The sequence below is a fragment of the Mustela nigripes genome, chromosome 13 (genome assembly GCF_022355385.1).
Source record: "Mustela nigripes isolate SB6536 chromosome 13, MUSNIG.SB6536, whole genome shotgun sequence".
NCBI lineage: Eukaryota > Metazoa > Chordata > Mammalia > Carnivora > Mustelidae > Mustela > Mustela nigripes.
In genome coordinates, this window is record NC_081569.1 from 141,501,279 (window position 1) to 141,515,616 (window position 14,338).

The 14,338-nt window shown below is 56.3% G+C and overlaps 1 long non-coding RNA gene across 1 annotated transcript in view; it reads right to left on the reverse strand.

The window, feature by feature from the left end:
- Positions 1 to 10,528: 10,528 nt before the first annotated feature.
- The window catches only part of LOC132000266 (uncharacterized), a 5,240-nt gene continuing 1,430 nt past the window's right edge, over positions 10,529 to 14,338 (reverse strand). The window contains exons 2-4 of the long non-coding RNA XR_009399236.1: positions 13,790 to 14,243; positions 12,573 to 12,839; positions 10,529 to 12,379 (exon numbers count right to left, since the gene is read on the reverse strand). This is a non-coding gene — a long non-coding RNA (uncharacterized LOC132000266). The remainder of the gene's footprint in view (positions 12,380 to 12,572; positions 12,840 to 13,789; positions 14,244 to 14,338) is intronic.

Genomic DNA, 14,338 nt, shown 5'->3' on the forward strand with positions numbered 1-14,338 from the left:
TCGCTTAAAAAATCACAGCCTGGTTCCTCACACATCATGGCTGCTGACTTCGGTATTTGTCTCAGGAGCGTGATGAGCTTTGTGCTGAATACTGATTTGAGGTGTGGTTCACCACGCTGCTGACTTAAATTGTCCTTCCCACAACTTAATCTGAGAAGCCTGACGGTGGTGACAATCACAAGGACTGCTTTCCTTGGGTAAAACTCTGCTATCTGCAATTTACTCTGACAGGCTCCACAATTTTAAGTGCAATTAAATCCTAAGAATTTGCCCAGAAGAAAAAAATTCTATCACATTAAAAAAAAAAAAAAAAAAAAAAAATTTAAGAGAAGGTTAAAAAAAAGAGAGAGAAAAGAGAAAAAAACAGTTGAATTGAACAACTAATTTCTAACTGGTTGCTCTTTTATTTTAAAAAGAATAGAAAAATGTATTTGGCTGAGCCCAGAAATCGGGTTCGGTGCGGGGCAGCTCTCTCGGCCTGAGGACGAGGCCCGCCGGGGCTCACAGCTTGCTGACCGGCTGTTCGGCCACTATCCTACCCACAGCCCCAGAGTGAAAGTGGGGGAAAGTGGAAAACTTGCAGAAAACCACCTTCAGAAGCTGCTGTCCCCTGACCACCCCTCAGCAGCAGCGGCCAGCTCCGAAGCACGTGGGACCTGCCGGCCTCCCTCCGGGCTGTTCACCTCCTCGCCCCTCCCCCGTCACCACAGAGACGGAACCCAAAGGAACAGCAGCAGCCAACCAGGCCCCCCTGCCCATCTGACCCGTCCTGGGGCCGGCAGGCGGGGAAGTCTTCCTTCGTCACCGTCTAGGGGATAGGCTCAGAGGCAGAACTCTCTGACTGCTTGCCTTTGGGGAAATTCCAGCTGCACTTCTAATCTGCAGCCAGGGTCGCTGGTGTCCTGGAAAAGGACCTGTGTCCCAACCCATTCTTGGCATTCCACACTCGAAATCTTGATTCAACAGGAAGCTAATCTGACACCGAAACAGCTACCCAGGTTACGTTTGGGAAATCAGATTGTTCTTTAAGAGATGTCAAATTATACCTAATGTTGGGGAACATTTCATATAAAATATGCATTGAATTCAGTAGAACATCTTTGAGGGGACGCCTTCGAGCTTCCTGACTCTTGACATCGAGGAGCACGGAACTCAACGGCCCCAGCCACCTGGCCCACCGCCCCCTCCACCACCACCCCACCCTCTCCCCAACCCCAACTAAGGGTTACTGGACCCCAGAGAGACCGGCTGTTTGGCTGCCTTCCCTCCTCCTGGCATGCCCCACCATAGCCCGGACCACTCCCGCAGGGCACCCCCCACCCCTGACAACACTCCAACGACCTTGCCCATCTTTCCCTACCAGGCCATGAACTCCGTGAAAATGGAGACAACCTCATGCATTCCCCAGCACCTCCCAGGATGCCTGGCACATGGCAGGGTTCCCAGCGATGTCCGCTGGAGGCTCCTTTCCTTTGGAGCTGCTGAAACAGCAGGCGCTCAGAAGCCTCCTTGGGATCACGCTGCCCTTGCTGACCGTCTTCCCCAGCTGGTGGTAAACCCGGCGAGGGCAGAGGCCAGGTACCCCGGTGTCTTGGCCAGTGCTTTGCACCTGTGAGATGCTCAGTAACTGTTCACTGAATATATGAATCAAAGATAATACTAATACAGAGACCCTGACAGTACGATTGAAAGCCTTCAAGCATCCCGGCGTCAGAGAATATCACGAAATTGTCCATCACGGGTGCCTATTAAAGTCTACGGAACTTGACGTTGAACTTGCTGCAACACAGCATGGTGTTGGACCGATCGTGCCGCTGGGCAAGAGATCACCCCACGGATGCGTCCTGGAGCAACAAGATTGAAGAGCTGATGTCTCATGATGGAGAGGCCCCCCGGGGTCCCTGCCGCGCCCCTTCTTGGGCTGTTTGTTGCTTTCTCCTGGGCGACCTCTCCTGGGCGACCCTCTCCTGGGCGACCCTCTCCTGGGCGACCTCTCCTGCTCGTCACTCGGTGCTGTCCTCTTCCCTCTGTCAAGGTCCACTTAGCCCGTACGACTCAGCTCAGCCTCTGCCTCCCAAGGACGTCTTGCTGGGCCCCTCCTCGCCCCCTAAACACACCTGCACTGATGCACCTGACACAACACCGCTCCCTGACCCCTGTCACCACCACCCCAAGGCCCTTACTGGGCCTTGGGCCAGGAGGGGCCGAGTCGATTTCTTCTTCATCTTCAGGGCAGTGTCTGAGCAGGCGTACTCTGGGCAGAGTCAGATTCACTGTCCCCTGTCCCTGCAAGCTGCCTGGGACCCTGGCTCTGTTTTCCCCAGCCTGTGCTTTCACCTGCTTCCCTTCATTTTAACCCCACGAAATGAAGTCGATCCTCCCCACATACGTCGTGTAAACACCCTGAGGTCTCCGGGGTGGGGGAGGAAGAACCGGCATGAGAAATGCTAAGTGGAACCTCCGAGAGAAGGCTCCCCTTGGGGCGGGCGTGGCCTCGGTCTCCCCAGCAGCTGAGGTTCACCTCCCTGTGGTCAGGCCTCTCCCTTCAGTGCGTCAGGTGTGGGGACAGGACAGGCAGAGAACCCCACCACCTCAGCCACCGTGCTGAGGGACACCTGCTACTTTTGGCAGCTCCAGAATAAACACCACAGTGAGCCCTTGCAGGACTGTCTCCTAAGAGCTGCCAGCCACTCCTTCCACGCCCTCCCAGTCTTGTTAGGCACAGGGGACCCTGGCCCTCAATGCCCCTTCCCCCTTTATTAGCATTAATATGGAACCCCAAAGGCGTGCATTACTAAAACCCGGCCATTCTGCTTTGAGCACTAGATGGACCCCTGAAGAGTCTGTGCAAAAAAAGAACACCAGTGTGGTGGGCCTCGGTCCCGCGACCGACACGACCTCCAGAAGTGCATTCCTAGAGATAACAGGCTTGTGTCCAACGCAGCCTACGATGAACAAAGCATTCTTATCCTTCCTGAGTGCACATGGCCCCTGTGCACTGCATTTGCTTGTAGGGTCCCTAGAAAAAACTCAGCCTCACTAACAGCTCACGACCCTTCCAAGGAAATAAGCAAGTGCCAATTGAAACAGATACCACATTCCCACTTAAATGGGAATGCTCACGATTTCTGCATGGAAACGGTCCTGTCCCTTAGAGTGGTGGATGTTCATTATCAGCCCGAATGCGGGCCCCACGAACTCACCGGGTCAGCGCTGGACGGGACGGTGCTGGTTACCAAACCCAACCCTCCAGCCCTGCCGGGTGAGGGGTGAAACGCAGCCATCAGGGGTCAACTGCTGTCCCTGCCACCATGTCCAGCCCTCACGTAGGGCAGGACATGGAAGTAGCCTTGGGTGTCAGCACCAGGAGCTCTTAATACACTAAAGCAAGGTCCTTAGTCCATTTTTTCCTGAAATGTCTGAAAATAGGTAGGCGTTCCTGAAACAATGCTGAAGAGCCACCTACGATTAAAACTGACCGATGGGAGGGGGTTGTGAAGGTTCTTCGAACTGGTGCCTCTTTTTTTTTGCTTAAAGGAAGAGGGGAGGGAAGCAGTCCTATATTCCAGATCCATAATCCCTTACACATACATCCTCCAAAACTCCAAAGAACCCTGAAAACCAAAGTTCTTTCATATGCTTAGCATACTACCCTGGCACGAGGCCACTTGGGTCCCCCTTCTGTCTCACTTGGGGCGAATACTTGTGTGATCGCTGTGGAAACACCCATGTCTTTGACAAGGGAGTGCTTCCTGGCTGCAGAACTCCACCCTACCCAGTAAATGCGATACCCTAGATGCCCTTTCTAACATGAGGGGGGAAAAAATTCAAGTTCTGGAAAACACCCAGAGCCAACTATTTCGTGGACCAGTGTTGTCAAAGTCTGACATGAGGAGGGGAAAGCAGCACCTAAACTGGGGGAAATAAAGAGGTCAGGGGTTTCAAGGAGCTTGGGGTTACAAGCGGAAGCCTTGACCCAAAGCGGTCCCTCACAAACGCCCAAACACATAGCACCTATCCCCGGGTCACTGGCTCAAACCTCAACGTTAATTCAACGTTAATTGAATTTTTCCCCCCTCATGTTAGAAAGGGCATCTAGGGTATCGTATTTACTGAGTAGGATGGAGTTCTGCAGCCAGGAAGCACTCCCTTGTCAAAGACATGGGTGTTTCCACAGCGATCATACAAGTATTCGCCCCAAGTGAGACAGAAGGGGGACCCAAGTGGCCTCGTGTCATGGTAGTATGCTAACCATAAGTTAGCATACTTAACCATACAGAACCGTAAGTCTGAAGTAGGTATTTCTGGTTTCTCTTTTTTTTTCCCCAGAAGGACATCAAAACCAGAACATCAAAATACCGTCCCAAACTAACACGAACAGGATCAGTGTTCAACACAGCAAGAAGGTCGGAGGACTTCAAGGCTGGGAGGTGCTTCACCCAACCACCCACTTGGTAACGCTCTTCCGCAGGAGGGAAGCTCTTCGGGTCTTCAAAACAGTTGGAAAATCACGTCCTGTGCATGTCTTGACCTGGCAGCCCTCCAGACTCAACCGTCTGTTGTGCATACACACCCGTTTCTTGTTCGGATGATTCTGCCGGTGCTCACAAGGACAAGCTAAGAATCAGACCCTCTGCAACAGAGTCCGGGTTCTCCACTGAAGATCAGGACTCTGGGGGTGGCCCCTGCCGAAGTAGGACGCTTGTCCAAAAGCGCATCCACCTGCTTTGGGGAACTTGATCTTTCTCATGGATGACACCTTTCTCGTGGATGGGTTGTTAACACATTTTCACAGGAACTGGAATGCTAACTCTTTCTCCTTCAAATTCCCGAGGGCACTGCTTCTCACCTCTTTCTGCACCACCACACACTGCTGATCTTTGTTCCCTGAAGAGTCTCCCAAGTGCACTTGTTCCCTTTGTTTCTGTCTTGTTACTTTCAGTGAGTGCTATGACCAGAGTGGGACTTTTTCCTCCTCTGCAAAGCCAGCCCACCACCAGGGTGCCAGTGGGAGGCAGCGGAGGTGGCCCTCCAGAAGGTGCTAGAGGGTCCTGTCCACCCCCCCCCCAACACCTCAGGGCCACGGACCTTTGCCAAGACTAGACAGCACTTTGAGACTTTCTGAGCCTGTTTCTCAGGAATCTGCTCCTTTTCTTGGGCAAATTAAGGATATCCAAAGCAGACTGAACTGTTTGGATTTCTGCATTTGCTTTTGGTTTTTCCCCCCGCACTTTCTCCTGCAGTCCAACTGAGTCATCCACATTTTTTAAACAATTTAAGACTCCATTTAATTGAAATAGTTTTATGTTGGTTTGAAAAAGTCGAGTGACAGGTCCTGTGAATTCGATGGAAAAGCATGTCAGCTTCTCCTGGTACCTTCGGTGGACAGGAACATTTGTCACTGGTTTTTTTTTTTTTCTCTTCTCTGCTTGCTGAAATGTGATTCTGATTTATAAATCGACACCCGATTGACAGATGGATGGCCTACTTTCTGGGCGCTGGCTGCTGACAGAGCCCCAAGACATGTGTAAAGTGATACCTGCTCTCAAGGGGTCTTCATTGTTTTCTTCTCAACTAGAAACATTCCCAAAGCCAAGCTACAATATGAGAAAAATGAAAGACAGATGGTGTCATCAGGCCCTCTGTGAGAACCCGGTGGTGGAGATGGTTCCCCGGGAGCCTGATGAAGGCCAGGCCCACATGGGTCCAAGAGACAATGAGGAGGGAATGGGGTCTGACAGGTGCAGTTGAACAGGTGGAGGAAGGTGCAAGGTGTTTTAGGGAAGCAGAAGGTGGGAAGGAAATCTAGAGGCAAGAGAGAAAGAGTCAGTGAAGAAACCAATGTGGCTAAGGCAGAAGACTGTAAAGCTAAGGCTGGAAGTGTCTGAGGCTGGGATCTGCAGGTCCTGAAGCCCACTGTCTGTCCTTTCCTGCTAGACGGTATGGACTGGCTGGAGGTATGGTATGTGCACAGAACAAGAGGTCAGAGGCCCAGTCACTGGCAACCACAGGGCCAGGAAGGGCAAAGAAATGAGAGAAAAGCAGGGCAGATTTGAGAAAATTTTCCAAATCATTGATGACTAATACAAACTACTCAAAAAATATACATTCAATTTTCACATGCATTTTTAATTACTCCCTTATGGATTTTGTACACAGCCCACTTCCCCTATAACCCATGCTCATTTCATTACCATTAGTTGTGAGCCTATCACCTATTTTCCTTTCCTAAAACCATTCCAGAAACCACCAGGTAGGAACAAACTTCTATTTAATAAAATGAACATCTGTGATGACACACCAGGAGCAAAATCCTAATTGTTCTAAAACGGGCACTTTGCTTTGACAACCAACTACCTATTTTTTTTTTTTTACCAAAAAGAAAGAAAGAAAGAAAGAAAATGCTTTATTCCTTTAAAACACCTGCTTTCTTTCCTTTTTGACTTCTAAAGGAAGAGATTAATTTTTATTGGCAAGAAGAGAAGTCACTCTCCAACAAAGGAAAAGCTGTGCTCTACAGAAGAGTTGCCCTCTACATTAAATAACACACAAGAATATCAACCCCAAACCACAAATCAAAGTGGGGCCAACCCCGTTTTCCCACATAAAAGCCCGCAGTCTGATAACCTCACTCCTTTGGAATTAGGCTGCAATTCTCGCTCCTCGAGGAGGGTGGCCCGCACCGCGGCGTTTCTGGATGGCCAGATTTCCATTAGAATCGCCTTCCTCCATTCACTCCCTTCTCCACGCCCTCCACCCCAGCGCAGTTACTCAGGGGGTTATAATTTGGCACTAAAATTCAATTAAGCTGAAACTTTGGTCATATGTGGCCTTTTTCTCAGCAACGCGCGATTCCTCCCACCCGTCTTCCGAACGTTAGCCGATCGATTTTTAAAGCGGAGGGAGGTAAAAAGTTGACCGAGACCGAGCTCTCCTTCCTAACCACCGGCCCGGACTCCCCAGACGCCAAGACCCGTAGCGCGGGGTCAGTGCACCAAAGCGCTAGTTCGTGGGCCCCGCGGCCAGCGCCTCGCGCTCCGCAGCCGGGACACCCGCGCGCCCCGGTGGGAGTGCGGCTTGCAGGGGCTCCCGGTGCGAGCCGGCCAAAGTCTGTCGGAGCATTGAGACCCCATTGAGGACTGTGGGAGTTTGGGCGGCTTAATGGGATTGTGTTCGGCGCTTCAGGCGCTCCTTTAAGACTCCATGGCACCAACGAAACTCCAATAAAAGGGCCTCTCTAATTGCTCTCTGACTTTCTATGAAACTTTCTAAGCTGCGCTGACATCCTCGAATACAACTATGGAATTCAACAGGGGAGACCAAGGGGGTGTGCGCAGAGCAAGCGGTTCTCAGCCAGGCGTGTGTGGGGTGGGGGGTGACTTGGGGGAGGGGAGATGGGGCGAGTGTGAAGTCGGCTCAGGGGAAAGAAAAATATGAGTGTTCTCCTTTGTGTGCGGACAAACAGCCGAGCGCGGGAGGTCGGGGCCGGGGTCACGCGGCTCCGGGCTGCAGCTGCTGCCCTGGGGGCGGGGGTCCCGGGCGGGCCCCCCGGGCGTCGCGGCCGGCGGCGGCATCAGCATTCTGGAGGCGCGGGCGGCCGCTGTCCTCGCACGACCCCGGCCGGTCCGGAGCGCGCCCCGCTCCGACCCTCCGGGCGCCCGCGCGCCTGGAGCGCGGGCCGGGCGCCGGAGCAAGGTAAGCACAGCGCGCCGGCGCCCCTCGCCCCTCGACAGAGCGCACGGGAGGCCCAGGCCGGCCCCGCTGCCCCAGCCCCGCGGTCCCCTCGCTCCTGGGGCCCGACGCCCAGCCGGGGACCCCCCGGCAGCCCCGCCACCGCGGCGCCGGGCCTGGCCTGGGCCTGGGCTTGGCCTGCAGGGCCCTCCGCGCCTCAATTCGGGCCGGAGAGGACGGATCCGCCACGGGGCTGACTCGCCCCTCTCGAGAGGGGGCCCCACGAGAGCACAGGTGACCTGCCCAGGCCGCCCGCGGCGTGGGTCACCCTCCCTCCGAACCGCTCCGTGGGCGGCGGCCTTACCAGGGTCCTGGCCCCGGGCGCTGGTGTCCCGGGGGCCCTGCGCGAGCCCCCGCCGCCCCCTCGGGCTCTCCCGTGCGCAGGCGCGGGCCGCGGGGGCCAGGCTTCGGCCAGCGTGGGCGCGCGGGCGTGGGCCCGGCCTCGGATGCTGCCCTGCGTGCCCACGCGGTCACCCGAGGGCGAAGGCACGTTGGGGGCTGGGGGCAGCGATGGCGGCGTCGCGAGGCCCAGGCGCCGGCAATCAAAGGCTGGGGATGGCGCCCGCCGCGGTGCCCACGGCCAGGCCTGGGGCATGAAAGGGTCTTTATCCTCGAGTGACACGGCGGCGGCGGTTTCCTCCTGCCTCCCCCTCCTGCGGCCCTAATTGGGGCCGGCTGCTAATGTGATTAAAGGCCAGTTAAATGTTTCTCGGGGCAGATGGTGGGAAGAGGCCGAGACCCCTGCCCCCTCCCCGGGGTCACGCCAGGCCCGTGGTCAGGGGGCCGGTGGTGGTGCCAGTCCCAGGGCAGCCTGGCCGGGCGCCCGCCGATTGTTCACCCCGAGGCAGGGAGGCCGCGGGCGGGCTCCTGGAGCTTTATGTAAGCTGGTGGGCTTGGGGCCCGGCCGGATTTGGGGATTCTTTTCGCACAGTTTCCATTTTCTGGCCTTTGGAACAGCGCCCTAGGCCCTTGGGGCCCTCCCCCTCCGGTGCCCGGCGCCTGCTGGGCCCAGCCGCTGTAGCAGGCCTGGGGGCGCAGGGCGCTGGGGGTCCGGCAAGCTCCGAGCGGTTCGGCTTAGGGTCTCCCCACTGAGGACAGTGACTCAGGATGGTGGTGCTGCGGGGGCCAGGCAGAGCCCTCCACCCGCCGCGCCCCAGGCCTCGGCGACAATCGGGTTCCCACGTTGGCGGCGGCGTGGGTGGTCTCGCCCTCCCGGGAGGGCTGGGCGTCGTGGCTGCCCGGGGCGCAGGGCCTGGGAGCCAGTGTGTGCGCTGCACTGCCCGCCGCGCCCGCTTCCGAGGGCGCCCAGAGGCCCTGGGGACCCCTCCCCAAGCCTGCCTGACCTGGCGGACGGAGGCTGTGCTCGGGGGCGGGGGTGGGGGTGCGACAGACAGCTCCGGGGCGCCCCGCGCGGAGGCCAGGCTAGTGCCGGGGCGGCGGAGTCAGATCCCCGAGCCCCGGCCCCACGGCCCGCTCCCCGCCCGTGGCCCTGTACCCCCGGGGGCCCGGCCATGCGTTCCCGCGGGCTCATTGCTCTGGAGTCCCCCAGCGGCCGAGAGCGCGGCCCGGCTGAGTCCCCGCGCCTCGGAAGTGGCAAATCTGGAACCAGTTAGGGCGGGGGAGGCAGATCAAAGCCGAATGGAAGCCTGCGGAAGAGTGAGCTCGGGACGGTCCGCCAGGTGGCCCTGGCCGTGCGCTCGGGCGGCGTCGGCGCGGGGAGCGCGGGGCCCGGCGGAGCAGGTGGGACGCGGCCCGACCCACGCCGCAGGCCGCGCACCCTCTTCCGGCCCCCCAGGGCTCTCCCCGCAGCCTCGGTGCGCCGCAGAGAGGGAAGATGGGGGCCGAAGGCAAGGCCGCGCGGGGCCGGGACGGCGGGAGGGCGCCCAGGGCTGCGCGCGGAGCAAGGGGAAGGCCGCCGCCGCCGCCCCCGCCGCGCTGCCCTCCGGCAGCCCCGCGCGACGCAGCCTTGAAAACTACCGTTAACCAAGCAGGCGTGCTTCCGTGGAAATTTCACATATCGGTGGTTTACTTTTTTTCCAATATTTCTGGAATAGTCTACAGAACTATCTCACATCCAACAAATGTCAGACTGAACAGATCAGAAAATATGAAAAAAGGAATGACATTTCAGTTGAGGCGGAGTGAAAGCAAACGGTATTTTTTAATAATATTTTTGCCAGAGTGTATTGTGGATCTAAAATTTTGTCACGTTCAAAATATATTATTTTTTTATACTTACAATATACATTTTGTACATTTTTTTAACCCAAAGAAGTAAAGCATTGAAAAAGCCAAAGCCGAGAAACCGAGAGCCCCGCAGAGAAAATGGTGAGGAACCAAAGCCTTTCTCCCGCTCTCCTATTTTTTTTTTCTTTTCCTCCCTAATAGCCTGAAGGAAAATAGAGTCAAAATAAAACAATTTCATATTAAACTAACACATGGATGGGATCCATTCCTTCCCAGATGGTCTGAGGGACCTGGCTGTTTTAGTGGGCTCAGAAAATGCTAGATTCAAGGTGATTTTCTTTCCTTCAGCTGCTCAGAGAATTGTAAACAGCATCAGCCTCATGATTTGCTTTAATCTGCCTATTGAACACAGATAAAATTAGAATCGTCTTCCACTTGACATAAACGTGGCGCAGGAAAAGTCATCAATTTTTTTTTTAACCAAAGGAATATCTGTTTTTGTTTTGTACAAAACGGTACTATTTAACTAGTCTGTAACAGACTGAGTGACCTTGCATTTGTTTAAAACGGCAAATGTTCTAATGTCAGTAACCCCAATGGCTGTAAAAAAAAAACCAGTTTTTAAGGCTCATCTTCCATTTGCTCTTCTCCAGTGATCTTCTGTCAATGAGCAAGTAGCAGAGAGTAAAACAAACAATTTGTGTGTTCCTGGTAAATAATTTTTTGAGTCTCAAAAAATCAGAAATAACGTCAACTGCCGCTTTTTAGGAATAACCTTTAAACTGAACACGAGAGGGGATCATACGGTTTTGTTGACACTGGGAAACTGGCCGCCCTCTGAGGGGGCAATGCCGCTGGACGGGAACGGCTTGTTGTGAAGCGAGGCTCTAGGTACACGGGGACAGTCTGCAGACACAGCTCGGCCCTTATAGTTCTGACACGGGTGATGTCACGAGCCAGACAGGTCCCCTCTGCACCTGCAGTGGGGGAGGGGCCCCGGACTGTGCAAGCCGGACCCACACCTGCCCCACCGTGTCGTGGTCCCATCTGGAGGACCCTCTCCATTTTACAACCTTTTCTCTCCTTTAAACACTCCGTGCTGACCCGCTCAGTGACGTGACTGGGACCCCTTTGTCATTTTCACACGCATAGCCAAAAGGAACCAACGTCTGGAGCAAAACTTAGGATCAGAGAAGCCCCCAGGCTTCTTTGTCACAGGGGCAGCCCGTAGTCTGAAGAGCGGGCCATCTAGGGGACATATTTGTTTGCATCCCACAAAGGTGACAGAGCGTCCAACCTCAGGCCCGATTACGTAGTTGGATTTAGGGGTGTGTGAGAGTGTTTGGGGTTTTTTGTTTGTTTGTTTCCATCTTTGTTTGGTTCTGTCTCCCTGGGAAAACTACGGTCCCTTTCGTAGCACTTGGGTCCACCCGCACGGCCGACGGGAAATCCAGCCAGGACAGAAAAGGGCTGAGGCCTCTGCCGGGATGCCAGTTTGTTTTGTGCCTGTTTATTACAACTGACCGTTTCAAGGTGTCTCGAATTGCCCCAACCAGAGGCCCATTCCCAGGAGGGGAACGAAGGCTTCACGGCCACGAAGAGGCCCCTGCAAAGGTGGTCTGAGAATCCCCCCAGCCTTCCCCATGGGAGTGGGCCCCTGACGCTCTCCAAGGGGCAAAACAGCCAACTCACGTGTTTTGAATATCCAGAACACTCCGTGATGTTTAGAAAAGTAGACAGCTGGCCTCTGGCCTTGGAGACCTTAAATCGACATGGCCATGTTGGACGAAAGAAGGCAGTGTGAGTGCCTTGGGGGAGGGGAGGGGAAGAGGGAGGGTCCGTCTGAAGACCCCAGGCTTTGTGCCCCCTATGTGGGGCTCTGTGCTGGGACCATCTGCAGGAAGCCCAGCAGATCCAGGGGGGCCAGCCACACACTCCAGCCAGAGTTAGCTCCCGATTGGAAAACAAATCTGATAACCCCAAAAGCCTTCCTCCAGGGGCCCGTTGCTGGCAGGAGAGAGCTCAGGCGGCTTCCCCTGACAGGCCTCCCAGTCCAGCCGGGCATTTCTTGGCCCCTGCCAGTGTCATTACCCTGACATCCCTCTGCTCCCCGAGACACTCTCCTCGGCCACCAACACTGGCTCAGGGACTGGAAGGGCTCTCACGCTGCCAGCCCCCCATAACCACATGGGGTTCTGTGCCTCTCAGAACAGGCCAGCCTGGGCCTTGCTTTGGGGACCTCCTGAGCACCCTGGCCTACAGGTGAGGAAGCCCGTGGGATCGCAGTCAAATCTCAACACCCCGACCTCTCGGACCCCACACAGCGGTGCCGCCACCTTGCTGCGCCAGCTCCATTGGTGTGCGGGTGGGGGCACAGAGCGGAAACCCTCCAGCACGTCCTGGCTCCTGTCCTGTGCCCAGCACTGGTGTTCTTGTTCGGAGAACAAAGGCCCGGAGGCCCCTGCAGAACAGAGAAAGGCTTTCAAAGCTGGCTGACCGTGGCCAGGGTAAGAAATATATTGTGTGTCTCAACCCAGGGCACACAGAATGGCTACATGTAAAATAAGCAGTGAACTTTTTACACACGTCTAACAAAATATTTTCACCCAAGAACACGTCTCTCTCCGTGCATCGGGAACCCTGATATTTGTTACCTTGTTTCGAGTCTTCTCAGTGATGGCGGTCACCTGCTGAAACCATCCCGTGGCCCTGGAGGGTTGCAGCTCAGTTTCCACAGAGCTGAGGCTGTGTGGGCTACAGGAGCCTGGGACTCACTCCGGGGGCACCTGCCAGCTTTGCGTCCCCTAGACCAGCCCTGGAGTCAGACCATCTTGCAGGGATTCCTAGAGCTGTGCCGCTGGAGAAATCACTTCCCCCGTTGAGTTTCTTTCTCTTAGAATGGGGGTGACAGCGCCCACCTCCTAGGATCACAGGGAGGTTCAAATGAGATCAGGTGCGAAATGAGGGCTGGACTCCAAGTGCCCAAGCACCTGTCCCTGTCGTTCCTCTGCCTCTCGGCTGCACCTCTGGTCCTGCCCAGGATGCCAGACCCCGGCTGCCTGCCTCCCAGCGGGGTTCTCCCCCTACCGGCTCTGCTCCTGGCTTCTCTCTGGGCCACCTCCTCCTGGGTTCCCACTGCAGGGTTCCGTTCAGCTCAGCCTCCCTTGAGCCAGGATTAAGCGCTGCTGGCCTGATGGAACACCGGTGCCGTGCCGCACACTTCTGGACGGCCAGCTCTCCGCCGGGAGCTGCAGCGCCTTCCCCAACCGACCCGAAGTGCGCCCTGGGACACGGGGGCTGCTCCTGGCCTCGTGTTGCAGATCAAGTACTGGGGGCCCAGAGGAGTCCCCGCGGTTAGTAAGGGCAGAGCTGGGGTTAGGCCAGCTCTCCTGGTCTTGGAATATTGTCCCATCCCGCCCCATGCACAGCCCCTGGGTCCACACCCCGCGTCCTCCCTGGGCCAGGCAGAGAGGACTCCTGCTTCAGGATCTCTCCCCAGCTGCCCACGGGAGATGGGCTCCTGCCCTGGGGCTGGGGGAGGGGGCGCTCCCTGGGGAAGGGACAAGGAGCTCCTCCAAGCCACACGGGAAAGATTTCCCTGGCCTGCCTTCCCCTTCTCAGCCCGGAGACAGCGGACTTCATTTTCCTTTGAGTGCCCCCCAAGGAGGCAGAACCACCGTCTTCCTGCCCCCCTCACCAGGCTCACTCACTGCTTCAGCAACGAAGTCATGCACATGGGACCAGGATGGCTGCCCTGTGTCCTCTGCACGTGGGTACACATGTACGCAAGTATGCTTGAACTCACAGGCCCACAGGTGCGCACACGCGCACACGCACAGACTTGCCGTGTGCATTTTGGTTGGCGAATTACCTGTAACTGCTCCAGCCCACCTCTGATCAGTAAAGAAACATCAGGAAATAGACGGCTAACTCGCTCTCGAAGGAGGCAATAGAATTTTGGGGAAGCATGGAAACTGGGGGAAGGCTGCTTCCCTCAAGTTTTTTCAGGCTTTATGAGTCTCCGATGGTGCTGAAGGGGGACGTCGCAGGGCGCCGAACCTCTGTGTCCCCCGGCCACGGACGGAGGCGTCCTGTGGGCCCGGCCCTGCTGCAGAGACCCGGGTCCCTGCCCGGGGAGCCGGCATTCTAGCGGGAGATGGCCGGGCAGGGCAGGGGAGGCACCCTGGATGGACCGTGTCTGGGAGCAGGCAGTGGCCGTGGAGGAAGGCGCCAGCAGCGGTCTGGAGGAATGTTCTGGGACCTGTGCACCCAGAGGCCAGATCCAGGACCAGGTCCAGAACACGCAAGCAGGAAGGAGCTGGTCACTGCAGCAGGAGGCACGTGGCAGAAGAAATGAAAAGGAAGAAGGAATGTTGGGGTCTCTCTGGCCCTCCAGCCCTTGGCATCCCACCTTCGTCCC